General features: G+C 34.2%; 1 protein-coding gene across 6 annotated transcripts in view; it reads right to left on the reverse strand.

The window, feature by feature from the left end:
- LOC106718652 (focal adhesion kinase 1) overlaps window positions 1–14,099 on the reverse strand; it is a 119,827-nt gene that overhangs the window by 40,663 nt on the left and 65,065 nt on the right. For 2 of the 6 annotated variants that reach the window (XM_045684409.1, XM_045684408.1), the window contains exon 1: window positions 3,056–3,200. The exons of 3 other annotated variants lie outside the window; for them this stretch is intronic. The gene's annotated coding sequence lies outside the window, so the exon portion shown is untranslated. Of the gene's footprint in view, window positions 1–3,055; window positions 3,202–14,099 lie in introns of those variants that run through there. One more of the 6 variants, XM_045684413.1, reaches the window with a different exon arrangement.

Consider the following 14,099-nt stretch of genomic DNA (forward strand, 5'->3'; position numbering starts at 1 on the left):
TTTCCGGGTGATATTCGAGGTTATTTTAAAATATTTATTTGGGAGAAAAATAACTTTAATGCGAACTTATCTAGGCGATAATCGATTCTTAATTACACGGTCGTTTCGAAATTTAATTGCTTAAGTGGTTTTTAATTAAAGAGTAGCATTAAAAATAAATTACAGCCAAGTGAGGCGCCGGAGCAGGATGGTGTGACTCTGTGTGACACAGATATATTCATGATAAGGGAAAGTATTGCTTGACGCATGTCACTCGGGGTAAAAAATGTTTGATTTCGTGGTTCGATACATTTACTTACGAAGCGTGGAATTAATTCCACTTATGGACACGACAGACTGTCTGTATGTGTGGTCGTGGCATTACACCAGTCGAGCCGGCCATTCTTGCAGCAGCTTCGGACTCTACCACTGTTATATATGAACGGCATATTGTGAAAGTTCACTTATTTTAACTTTACCACACCCAGACAAACGTGCCAAGGAAGTCATAATGTGTGAAAGTTTATATATCAAAACATCGATATGTTTTAGATACGTCGCGTCGTTCGATATTTAAAAAATATGGATATTTTTAAAACACATCTCATAGGCGTCTCGGCGCCGGCTTGTTATTAAACAAATCGTGTCTTGTCCGCTGACTCATGCTGTCCACTCCATCTAGGGTTGCCAACTTTCAAGAAAATTCTACGTACGAGGCAAAAAAAAACAACTAGTGACTTATTTACACTCTTTGGCGAACGAAAGGATATACAGTAACTTTTTTCGTTTGAACCCAAAGCCCATGCACCATGCAAACTTGAAGACTGGGTCCAACCCAAACACATGGCAACCCTAACTCTGTTTGATCTATGCGGCGGCGTGTTGTTAATAACCAATGCTCGAGGTGATTGCTTTCGTGTTTTCGAGTAATTCAACTCTAGCACATCGGACTTTTTGCTCCATCTCACTAGTCACGATTTACCTTTTTTTGTGTCGTTATTTTTTCATTCATTAATAACATAAATATAACATCAAAATAAAGTCCTAAACCTAAATATCTTAAACGAAGTTTAATAAAAAATAACTGGCATAACTGATATTCTCTCCGATAAATAATGCCTAAGCCTAATTTTTAACGGATGCTTCTGCGATGGAAATCAACCGTCTTAGACTCATGAAAATTCTACTTCTCTTTCTTCGACTCTCTTGTTAGGGGTATTCCATAAATGGTGATAACGTTTAGCATGCTATTCATGTTAAAAAAGAATATATCTTTTCCGATTTTCTGGTAGAAAGAAAAACATCCCAAAATGTTACCTAGACGGTAATAATTTTACAAAGTTTTAGTAATTTTTAAATTAGTTTACAGGAAGTTTTTTATCAGTTTATAGGTTCGTCGTAGTTGTAAAGTTTCGCTAGCTACAAGGGGAGTCCACTAATATATTAGTCGAGATTGTTTCTAAATAAAGCCGAGCGTGACAGGGCGCCGCGTGTGGTAAGTTGACTACGAGGGTAGCCAAATAACGACATTTTTTATTCTTGTGTAATGGACTGGCTGAGAAGTTATTCGTCTGCTAAGTCATGATAATTTCTTCGAATAAACGTCCCAACTCTATCAAATGCCAACCAAAATATAACTCTAAAAATAATTATACACGCTTCTGTAAACTTTGTGGCGTGGAGTTATATATTTGTATAATTTGGGCGATGTAAGAGGACAATTAAAGTGGCGAATTTTTTTTTTATCAGGAACGATCCAAACTATTGAGTATCAGTATAGACGTCTTACCGTGCTTATGTTATCAATTTTTTATTAAGATAGCACAAATTATAAGCAAATGAAGAGAAGAATTTTTTTTATAGATTTTGAACCACGCTTGTTACGTACCTATACTATACAGTACGTGAGTTACTTACACTAATTTCGATATAGGTAAATGTTTACACAGTCTCGAAAGAGACAAGATTAATGGAATCACTAGTGCTCCTATTTCCGAATGACGACTAAACAAAGATCAGAGCGAAGAGGGACTACGAAGTGCGTTAGGAAATAGGGCAGCGACAGACATCCGTAGGGTTGTCAACTCTTCGAATTTGTCGGAGGTAAGCATGGTGCATATTCAGTTACTATTTGTTTGTTTATTAAAACATTACCATATTTTTCTTAATTTACTTATATTTTTGATAATCTTTTCAAACAAACTGGAAGCTTTTTATAAGATATTGTTCACTTCAATAGGCGAATGGCGGGAATTAAACTAACGACCGCTCTTGCGGCTTGTAACTACGCACTCAAATATAAGGCATTAGTTTGGCATCGATTTGTTATCGTCTTTCGCAGAATAACAAGAGTGGAAGTCGTTTTTGTTTGTCATCAAGAGTTGACAAGTTAGTTTTTGCCCCTACGCTTATTGTAAGTTGTCAGCCCTAGAGATGCGTAGCTTCTGCGTGTCATCAATCAAATTCTGCTCGTCTGACGCTAACAAATGACAATTCATTTCTGTTATGACACAATTTGGAGTGTGTCGTTGCCTTTATACTTGACTAGCTGATTCGTCAACCTTTTTGTATATTATTTGAATTAAATATTAAAGATTTCGAAACTATGAAAAGCTGCTAGACAAGTGTGAACAATATAAAATATGTTTTAATTATTTAGTTCCTTTGCATATTGATATTGCAAGCGTTGACATTTGTGTTAATTTAACATTAACCTTTTATTCAGATAAATACAATGACTTTCCCAAAAGATAGGCGGAAAAAATGATTTCTCACTAAATAACACGCGTCATAGGTTTCAATGTGAAATTTTTCCTACATCCTTTTCCTTTAAATTAACAAACTGTAATTCGTTCAGACCACTGCATTGAACAACCTTTAAAACGCGGCTTTAAAAACAACAAATATTTAAATATCTTAAAACGGTTTATCTTATTTGAATATGAATATAGTATACAGAATACAAATTTATTTTAATATAAAGGAAGTGCGCTTAAAAACACAAATGACTAATATGTACGTTGGCATGTCCCAATACTGGTCATTCAAATTAAAAAAAAAAAAAACACCACATTACACAGATTATATTCACAGTCGTCATTGACCATCGATAAACTTCGCTTTCAAATTTCGAATTTGGAACGTTCGCGTCAATGCGTGAGTTTGAATATCGAACACACGGAATAACGCGAGGACCGCGCCGCGCGCGCATCGGTCTGAGACTGGCTGGAGTCGGACACACACCTTACAAATACAACTTTATTTTCTATCCCATTCACATTCATTACGTCGAATATGTCGTGTGAACAGGACAGACAATTAAGCTTCGATCATCGAATTGTTATAAGTGCGTTTGTTTCGCAAAGTCCGTTACGTCAAGGACGATTCATAAAACTAGACATCTGACTAAAATTCCTCTCGAAATGTCAGCTGTGTCTACGTATAGTTTATAGCTTACGGAGCGGACGACTAACAGCAGAGTTCAAATTTATTTTTAGCCTTGTTATTAACGCGCGTTTTATGAGGCCGTCATAACACTTACGAAATGAATTACAATTAACGCAGATAATTTATTGCATCGAAATATATAGATACTAAAAATATTTCTAATATTTTTATGATTAAGAAGTAGTTTTTGGAAAATTAGGTCGTATTTTAAGTTCGGTTCTTTGCTAACTTTAAAGTGTGTGATTAAAATGCCTAGCTAATTTCAAAAAATTATGTTTATACAGAAGTTGCATGCTATATTTTGAGTTATTTATATAGTGCACTAATTTCATAACATAACATAAAAGGTATGTATAACATTATAAAATGAAACAATAACATAGTCTGGTATTTAATTACTAATGTTTTACCTGTTCAGTCTAGTAAAACTTGACTGATACAAAAGTTACAAGACTTCGATATTCGTGACTTTTGAAAAAGTAAACACTGTAAAATTTATTATGATAACAAAATAAATTATTCAAAAATGTAAAATTATATTTAATTTAAAATCAAATTGATCATATGATTAAAAAAAATTCAGAATCGAAAAAAATGGAAAAATAAACAAATTCACCAGACTATAAATCATGTAACGTGACAAAGAATTATTACCAATACAAAATTTGAAGATGTTTCTAGAATAACGAATAACTACAATCAATATTGTTAAATATCCGTCAAGAAAAAAATTAAGAATTACGTCGAAATATAATCGCTGAATTTATTGCTTGAAATATATAAATTAATACTATCGATTTATCACATGCTATAAATCCTACATTTCTTTTTTTTTTAAATATTTATATACGGAAATACTCAAACAACAATCACCGTGTGTGAGGTCGTTGTACACACCGAGAGAATTACGATCATGAGTCATGTAAACATCTTCATTCGTTGATCGTGTATAAACTATTTGTTGTAGAAAGACATTCGCGTCGTGAGTATAGTTCGTGACTTGACTTCATTTCAAATGTCAACTGACATTTTTGTGAAATGCTTACGAAATAAACTTCTCCCATCGAAAATGCGTTGTAAATTAAAATTTAAACAAAATTACATGTATTATCCATTTCCTTATGTTTGTCTTAATATGTCACATAACAACGATAAGTAGTAAACAAAAAAACCAACGCTTCACGAAAATGTTAACCGATTGAGAAACATAGTGTGAAAATAGCATCTACGGTACAAATTACTCTTTACAAATGTAATTTCCATACACTTATTCCATTCTATTGTAGCCGACCTTCGTAAAACTTAAAAATGTATACCAATTATTTTTCCTTTATATTTAAGACATTTTCCTCATCACGAAATTGGCCAATGACATGTTATTCATGGAAGTAGTAACGAAATCATTCGTTATTATTTAGCGTGTCGGTCATTTCTAGTCTAACTTACAAGAATAGAAGACAAAAAACTAGTTGAATCACTAGCCTGACTTAGAATTTGTGCCAGTTAGTATATTCCTTAGAGTTACATATAACCCTCACAATAAAGGGAACATTGTTTTGTTGTAAGTTCTGGCAATAAAAATCTTGTTCTCTGTTTCTGAAGGTAGCATGGATATCCTCCTCCGATGGGAATGTAAGATAAATTCTAAAGAAACAAAATAAAACCTATCCCACACCAATAGCTATTTCGGATTGTCAATCACAAATAGAAAAGCGGGACATCTCCGGCCAGTAATGGAGTCAGCACAGAATGATGGCTGTTCTACAAACGAACGGCTATTAGAGTAGAGCAATTTGCATACCAAAGGCTGATTGGAATCGAATAACTGATAGAGTATTATCGATTTTAATCGGCAAAGTCACACGAATCGATTCGCTTAAATCGATTTTGTCCGACGCACTCTGAAAGATAATTGGAAATACAACTGATTAATGTGCTTTTATTGATTTCAAAACATTTTCATTTAAGATAGAAATTGAAAACGATAGACGTAAACCAAAGGAACGAATAAACATCAAAGATTGGATCACGTTGACAACCTTTATCAGATCGTCGTCAACCCATCTTGTAAAATATCATCAAATGTGCGCCTGCTATTGCTCTTTGCTCTTTGTTAAGTCTACCAGATTTATGTTCGATCCAATATCAATTAAGATTATCCTTTCTACATAAAAGTTTGGTTAACTTCCTTACATAGACTTGCCTGTAACGATATAAAAGAGTTAATATTCGTACGTACAGTTTAAATATTGACAAAACGTCCGCCATACCATCGATCAATCAAGATCGAGGTCCAGGAAATAATTACACGGTGTAAAATTATAAACGGTTAGTTACTGAGACGAGTCGATTCTATATTAATGATTAACACTTCGTATACTCCGTCTGCAATCCATTACGTTGATGATGTGTTTAAGGAAGGCGCTGGTTACAAGGCGATCGAAGCGCGAGCCGCACGAATCGATTCCATAAACGTAAACTTGCTTATCTGTCCAAGTGATTAATTATTCAATGATATATTAAAACATAACTAACTTTATTATGTATAACAATAACGAAGGGCCGCGGTTTGATATAATTGAAATATTATGCATATAGATATAATCTGTACAATGTAACACATATTTTTTATTGGTATATCACCTTCAAACATCCCAAAAAAAAAAAGTCCCATCTAATTTTTTGTAGTAAAAGTATTATTATTATTTTAAGGTGCAAAACTAGCAAGTGACTACCTGTAATCGCTAAACCAGCGAATTGCCCACTGCATGTAGAGTTCATCAAAAGGATAGAAGGTTGTAGATGTGTATATTTACTTCATCCTATAACTTTCGCAAGAAATCTATAAGTAACTAGCGGTTGCCCGTGAAGTAGCCTATAATATGCCCGAATGCATCAGCTACCTTCCCGTAAATGTCCCGTCTAAATCGGGCCAGCTGTTCCGGAGATTACTTGGAACAAACGCGGCCTTGCGGACAGACAGAAATTTTTGAAATTGGTTTATTTCTAAGTAAGAAACAGACAAGAGAGAAAGTAACAAATTGTATAGATATAGAAGACATAGATTTTAAGGTGAAACTAAAACACATGGTTAGACTAATTGACCTAGTAACATTACTCTGATAATAACTAGTTTATATTAACCAAGTTATTCTGTAACTCGACACAAGGTTTTCTCTAATCGGTATATCATACATAAGACATATTACTGACTAAGAATTTAAATTAAATTCACATTTTTATATGTGTATTATTTATCTCGGATCTGAGTGACTAAGGTTATACCCGACTTACATTATTAATAAGCATAATTTTATCCAATTAATAATTTATTGATACTGCATTTTAAATCTAAGGCTTAAAGAAAAGAAAATAATATGAAAGTTTTTTTTAAAGGAATACTAGATGAATAAGTAGATTTTATCTCGTAAAGAACGTAGGTTTATCACAAACAAACAGTTTAAGTAATCGATTAAAATTTCAACATCGTCTCTTACGAGTCATTAATAACTGTTAAAGATATATATTTTATGTTGATCTTAGATGTGCATCTGGTGGATTGCGAAACTGTACTAAATTATCGAGATATTTTTGATTCTTTGCTTGAAAAAATGTAACATCAAATTATAACGTAGATCTGTGAGATAAATGGTTGTGGTACATAAAATATGAATACAAGATTCTATCAGCACTTTCATTTATTCTTCTTTAAGTCATGATCAGTGGGTCTAGTACGAATATTTGCGACTAGCGCCTTCGTATCATCATCGTTAAGTCAAAATTAGTATGAGATTTTTGGTGTACTTTACGCCTTATACATAATACGCTATACAATTTTAAATACAAATTTTGTTGATGACGATACGATGGCGATTGTCACTAATATTCGTGCTAGGCCCACAGTTCTAATAGAAATTATAAAAGCTGGATAAAAAATTTAAAATAAATATTATATTTAACAAGGAAGCTAGAACTTCTTTCCGGTACGTTAATATTACATATGCTTTAATTTAAAAAGAATTATCGTAATTAAACCAGTTTATACTTAAAATGAAATCATATACGTAATGAAGACATATATAATTATCATTCGAAATTCTATAGATATCTATATATATAAAAGAAAGTCGTGTTAGTTACACTATTTATAACTCAAGAACGGCTGAATCGATTTGACTGAAAATTGGTGTGCAGGTAGCTTAGAACCAGGAAAGGGACATAGGATAATTTTTCCAGTTTTCTATTTTTTATTCCGCGCGGACGGAGTCGCGGGTAAAAGCTAGTTAACAATAAATTGTATATTTTAGCATTTCCATTCGAAATACAACAAGTATTTTGCATATCGACATGTTGACAAATAACACTTTGTACAATATTACCTTATAAAGTAACAAAAGGCTTCGACTGTTTAAAATATAAATGTCTCAATTCAAAAGTTGTTTCAATTGTATTTCCGATTTATGAAGGTTTCATTAAAGATAAATTATATTGTGATAAATATTAACAATCATTTTGTACAACAGACATTGAAACATATATCAAATAAGATGGAAATAATTTTAATATGTTTTAAATTAAGCTATTTACTAATACTATAAATGCTAATGTTTAGATGGATGAATGGATGTTTGGTTAGGTATCTCCGGAAAGACTCAACAGATCTAGATGAAATTTGGCATAGATTTAGAACATAAACTGGAAGAACACATAGGCTACTAATTAGTTTTATTTATTCCGCGCTGACGAAGTCTTGGGCGCGAGCTTGTAACACATATTTGCATCGACAAGAATTTCTTACCAGTAAACCAGGAAGAGATGGATGAGCGACGACTGAATAAATATTGATAGATCGATCTGGTCAACCCTCCCAGCACTGGGCCAGCGTGGTTGACTAAGGCCTGGGTAACTAGCAACTTGGGTGAGTCTTTTTTTCAGAGGGGAATGCTTTATGCATACTGCGAGCCCCGGAGGGGACGAGGTAGTGATGTGAGATTCTCTTCCAGATAGGAAGCATACCCACTAAACCCCTCTGTTCCTCCTACGCATGGAGGCGTGGCCACGGGCACGCTTGCGCTTTCGTCAGCGACCTCGCCTGCGACAGCTGCCGAAGCAGTTCCCACTATGGGGGAGGCCTACCTCCAGCCTTAGGTGACGGATCCCCCCGTATCCGCCACCCTAGAACTTGGGTGAGCGTACCTAAGGGCTACCTATCGGTGAAGATTGGGGACATATAAGGTAACAGATCGATCTTTAGGATTAAAAACTAGTGCATCGACCCTACGTGAGTAAGGACAGGGAGATGACAATATCAGTAAAACCACATGGTTTACAATTGCACAATCTATAAAATCAATTTCCTCAACATCATGACGTCATAGTCGCTATAATATCCACATTATTGCTCATAAACACATCCAATCATCTAAACATATTCTATTCTCAAACTGTGAATCTAGTCGTTGAATTTATACTAACGATGTTACGTTTGAAATAGCACCATCTATTCATCTAGACTTGGGTTCAATGCTCCCAAAAACAAACAGTTTCATGAATAGTTTATTAGGTCAATGTACTTATGATTATTATATTTTCTAACTAAACAACAGACACAATTGAGAACAGAGAGACTGCATTTAATAGGTTGTTTTTTAATTGGTAAGTCAATCCATTTCTCTCATTTGAAATATCAGACATAATATTGTACTTTTAAATCGGAACGACTGTTGTATTTTCACTGTTGGTATATTTTAGTATGAAGTAGTTTTTTACGTTTTCAGAAACAAGTTAGACTCCATAGTTATTTGTCTATAGTACCCAAATGATGACGCACGACCTTAGTGGAGATTCCTAGCCGTAGTTTGTGGTTCGATCGCAATAAAACATCATTATTACATACCAAACTGGTCGCCCGTCTCCCTTATGCTATATCACACGAGGGTTGAACATTGTGGCAGAGCTATAGAACATTAAAGTACCTGCTAATATTATTTTAACACGCCCACCGCTGACGCTGCCTCACTATTCTGCCGTCGTGTGAAACTAACATTATTTACTGACTAGTGGCAACGTGTGAAGTAAATGTTCTAATTTGAAAAGTTTCGTGCATTCTTCTTACCAACAAAGCATATTCAAGCAAAAGCTTTTTCTACTTGAGCATGGTGGTAGTTAGTGGTAGGTTTTGTAATTCAAATGAAAAAATATGACCTATCTAATGACCGAACATCTGCCTCGTTTATTGTTACGCACATAATCATTTTATGATTACTTAAGCAATCGTTTAGTGTAGATATCTCATAATAAAACTACACTAAGGGTCTCTCTTATTAACGAACTAAGACTTTGATTGTATCAATTAATGTGCTACGAAATAAATCCAACAGTCTACAATAATTTATCAGTCGACAATTATTTGTCATTGGTATCGAAATAAGTTCACGATTCATATGACTTTGATAACAAATATAATCTTGCAAGGGATCTTGGCGTATTGCCAGTCCGGCAATTTTATTAAAAAACTCCATCGCGCCCGGGGGCATTGTTAGCATCTGTCCTGACTTTAAAGACCGCTCTTTGTATATTTTGTGTCGATAATTAAAAATTTAATATCGTTTCCGTATTCAAGTTATATTTTAAAGTTATGCTTTCATAGAAAGCCAACTTCAATTAGCTGGACTGTTGACCTGGAATATTCTTAACCGATATAAGAATCGCAATAGCAACTGAGACTTTGATTTATCATATGAGGGGATTTATTTTTGTATTCCGTCATAATTCTTTCTGAAATCATAGTCAATCGTAAATGTAAAACAAATTGTTAATTCGTCAAGGTAGGCTAGACTGGCTGTAAACATTTCGTTCACTTAATTTTAAATCAACTGATGTCGTTTGTTATATAAAAAAAAAACTTTAATATATTACCGGCTTATCTTCAGCACTGGTTGAAGTTTTAAACACTTGAGCGGGCAAACTGCCACTCCAATGAAGAGACTCTTGACAACAAACACCGGGACGTTACTCTGCACCGTAACTGTGATGCTACTATCATTTATTCGTATATTTGCGTATTATAACTGATAAATATAGTTTAATAAGTAAAATCTAATATACAAAATTCTCGTGTCACAGTTTTCGTTGCCATACTCCTCCGAAACGGCTTGACCGATTCTCATGAAATTTTGTGAGCATATTCAGTAGGTCTGAGAATCGGCCAACATCTATTTTTCATAACCCCCCCCCCCCATTTTTTAACTGCGCGCGGACGGAGTCGCGGGCGACAGCTAGTAAATTATATTATTCTTTGAAAGCACGTTAGGCAATAAATTAGGATCACGTACAAAAAAAGATTATTCAGTCCGTTTTAAATCAGTCGAAACGATTTAAAAACAATTGGCATAAGATTCAACAATTATCAGTAGACACTTTAGTAATAAAAAAACATTAACACGATCCACATATCTTCATTAGAACACAACAATGAGTGTTTATTTTTTACCTCACTATCATCTTATATCAAGGGATAACCATCTGAAATCAACCCACGCTGTCCATTGTCTTGTATTAACACAAGCACCGGATTTCTTCGGAACTGAGAGCCCCAATTGTTGACGACATCGCGTGGGCTTGAATCTCTTTAAGTTGAGAGAAATGGCACATTTGTTTTGTGTAAATTATACTGGTATGGGCCCGGTTTCATATGTAATCAGTGGGCCTAGCACGAATATTTGTGACAATCGCCTCGATATCATCATCGTCAATTATGTCAAAATTAGTATAAGATTCTTGATGAAATTTTGTCGATGGCGATTGTCACAAAAGTACGTGCTCAGCCCACAGTTCTTCTGGGACAAATATTCCATACTAAAAGTATTCCATATTTGAAAACGCTACAAACATAGTCATCTATTTGATCAGTACAGGCATAGTGACTACATGTCAATTGTATATATTTGCTCCGCCATCTTGAAAATTGCAGCTACTTTTCTCAAGACGATCTTGACAAAGATGTTGCGAGAGACTTTTGGTGATGACAGAAATATCGGCGACGCGCGCTGTTAACGAATCTCTATGACATTGTATTGCGTAAGTCACTTAGCGACTAAAATCGGCAGTTCTCGAAGATTTAAGTTGACATTTTTACGAATGACCTTATAATTTAATTTAAACGGAGTTTTCCTCATATTCTCTAGGAAACAACAGAGACGACACTATGCTTCATTAAAAGTGTTTCGGCAGTGAAATTTCAATAAATAAAACCGGTTTTTGTACATCATTCTCAATTGTTCTAGAAGTCTTACTTCAACGTTTACAACACAAGTTCTATGTGTAAACTTTTGGAGCATTATCGTCCATCTTGATGTTAGAAGCGCTTCGGTAGCGCTAAGCGACATTTAACGAGCAGAATGGCTCGTAAACTAAGCGAATAACTACCACAGTGATGAGCGTCATTGGCTTGCATCAATTTATTGCCTTTCCAATGTTTTTCCTTGATCGTATCGTAAGTGAATGTTTCGCAAACGAAAATTCCGGAACGCGTTATCATGTAAACATGTGCATGTCGACATATCTGGTATATAAATATAAAAGTATGAATAGTAACATAACAAACATAAGGTATATGTGATTTCCATGGTAAGGAGTATAATACAACAATAAAAAACCAATTAACATTGAGTTCCACTGCCTTAACACCCGTACTAAACACATTATCTTAATTTTCATCAATCACAGAGACAATTAAATATTTCTGTAAACAAGTATTTCTGCAGTGGAAGCCCACGGTCACAGTAGTCTGTAACTTACGACAAAAAAGATTTATATTCAATTAGTGTCCTGATACATTTTCGAGTAACTTTTCTCCACAGAGGTGTAACCTCGAAATAACTTTAGAGCAGACATCGACGTTCCCAGCCAATAAGTCGGTAATCGCAAAATACAAATTTTACAGGAGAGACGAAAAACTGTTTTGATTCATATTTATTTAACGCCTGCAAATTATGATGACAATAAGGCATCAAATGAAAGCTAATTTTTTGGGCTATCTAGTCATACGTTTAATTTCTTTATCTCAATAATAGAATCCAAGCTATTAATTAAAAAGCATAATAAAAAATATAAAATAAATAAAAATATAAATGCTTATCATTTTTGACCTAAATAAAACACAGGAAAAATACGAAAAAATTCACAAAGGTGTATCCCAACCCGTAGATGCCAAATTTGATATAACAGCAAAAAGTCCGTAATAGCACATTACCGACTTGTTGGCTGGGGGCGTCGACATAATTTATTTACACACTAAGCATTTCTTACATCAAACAAACTTGGGTTTATAATGTCGGTATAAGTCCTTTTTTCTCCAAATTTATTGCTAAACGCCAAGGAAAGTCAATTTTTATAACAAGGCAACATTGTTCCATAATATAGTGAAAGTAGTCTGCAATGTTTTTGCGGTAAGTATAGACGATTATCGCAATAGACAAAGAATAATGATAGAAACAGACCACTGTGTTGTGTAAAAACAAATGAATCCAATGAAATGTTTAGAGTAATCTTAAATGTAATGTAAATGTGTCGTAATGTCTTTGAACGGATTAAATGTCTTTTCTTTATTATTATTATTATTAAATCATATTTGCTCAATAAAGTGCTAAGGCTAATTACTCTGTTTTAGGACCCACGAGCAAAGTTTCAAAATTTATAATCAATGCTTAAACTTTAATACATAAAAAGGAAATGACGTTCAGCTTCTATGTACTATGTCTAACATTTTACTCTGAATGTTCGTAGGCTAATTTCCGTAGCGTAGTCCGCCCAGTATATTAGGGCGGGCGGGACAATTGGCGCGTTGCCTACGACACGTGCTACGTAACGCTACGCGCTGCGGTCGCAGCCGCACTGCGTTCTACAACCTCTCTTACGTAATCGCTAATAGTTGTAAGATAGCTTTATTGATTAAACCAGTTGTATATTAATCAAACAAAACATAACGTATCGAAGTGAGCAGTGCAAATTTTACAGGAACTATTGGAAATTCAATAAAAAAAAAATGTCTTGAACCTATTTCCACTTCTCATAAAGTAATCCAAAAATTGTAATATCATTAAAAAATCTTTGGGAATCTGCATATCCCTAATGAACAAAACTTTATAATCTTATTCGAAAGCGAGTGTTTTTACATCGTCTCAAAACGCTAATACTACTTGTCTACGATAACAAATAGGTTAATTTGCAGAATACGAATGTGCAAAGAATTAAAGGTTTATTTAACTGTATACTGCAGCATCTATTTAATAGTTTAAGGCCTACATTCACGTTGGTCAGCTGTCCGTCCGTCTGTCGCTTTCAAGTCGGAATTGCAGAGCACGGAATTTCCCGCACATTTCACTGTCATGTGCAACTACATTTATCTCGGAAACAATTGTAACCATTTGCATAAAATACAAGGTATACTGTTACACATATATTAAAAAAACTTGCATACGTTGCAACACCATGTAAAGTCATAAATCAAAATGTAAAAATTCGTTTTTCAAAATGAAATAAGCAAAATTTTCAACAAACCCGAAAAACTTTACATCTAATTTTTTCAGTTTTTAGAGCATCAATCATCTTAGGCGTCCTTAGTATGTCTTTTAGGAACGTTTATAGTAAAAACGTAAAATTCGTAATATCAA

This window comes from Papilio machaon, chromosome 26 (genome assembly GCF_912999745.1).
Source record: "Papilio machaon chromosome 26, ilPapMach1.1, whole genome shotgun sequence".
Lineage (NCBI taxonomy): Eukaryota > Metazoa > Arthropoda > Insecta > Lepidoptera > Papilionidae > Papilio > Papilio machaon.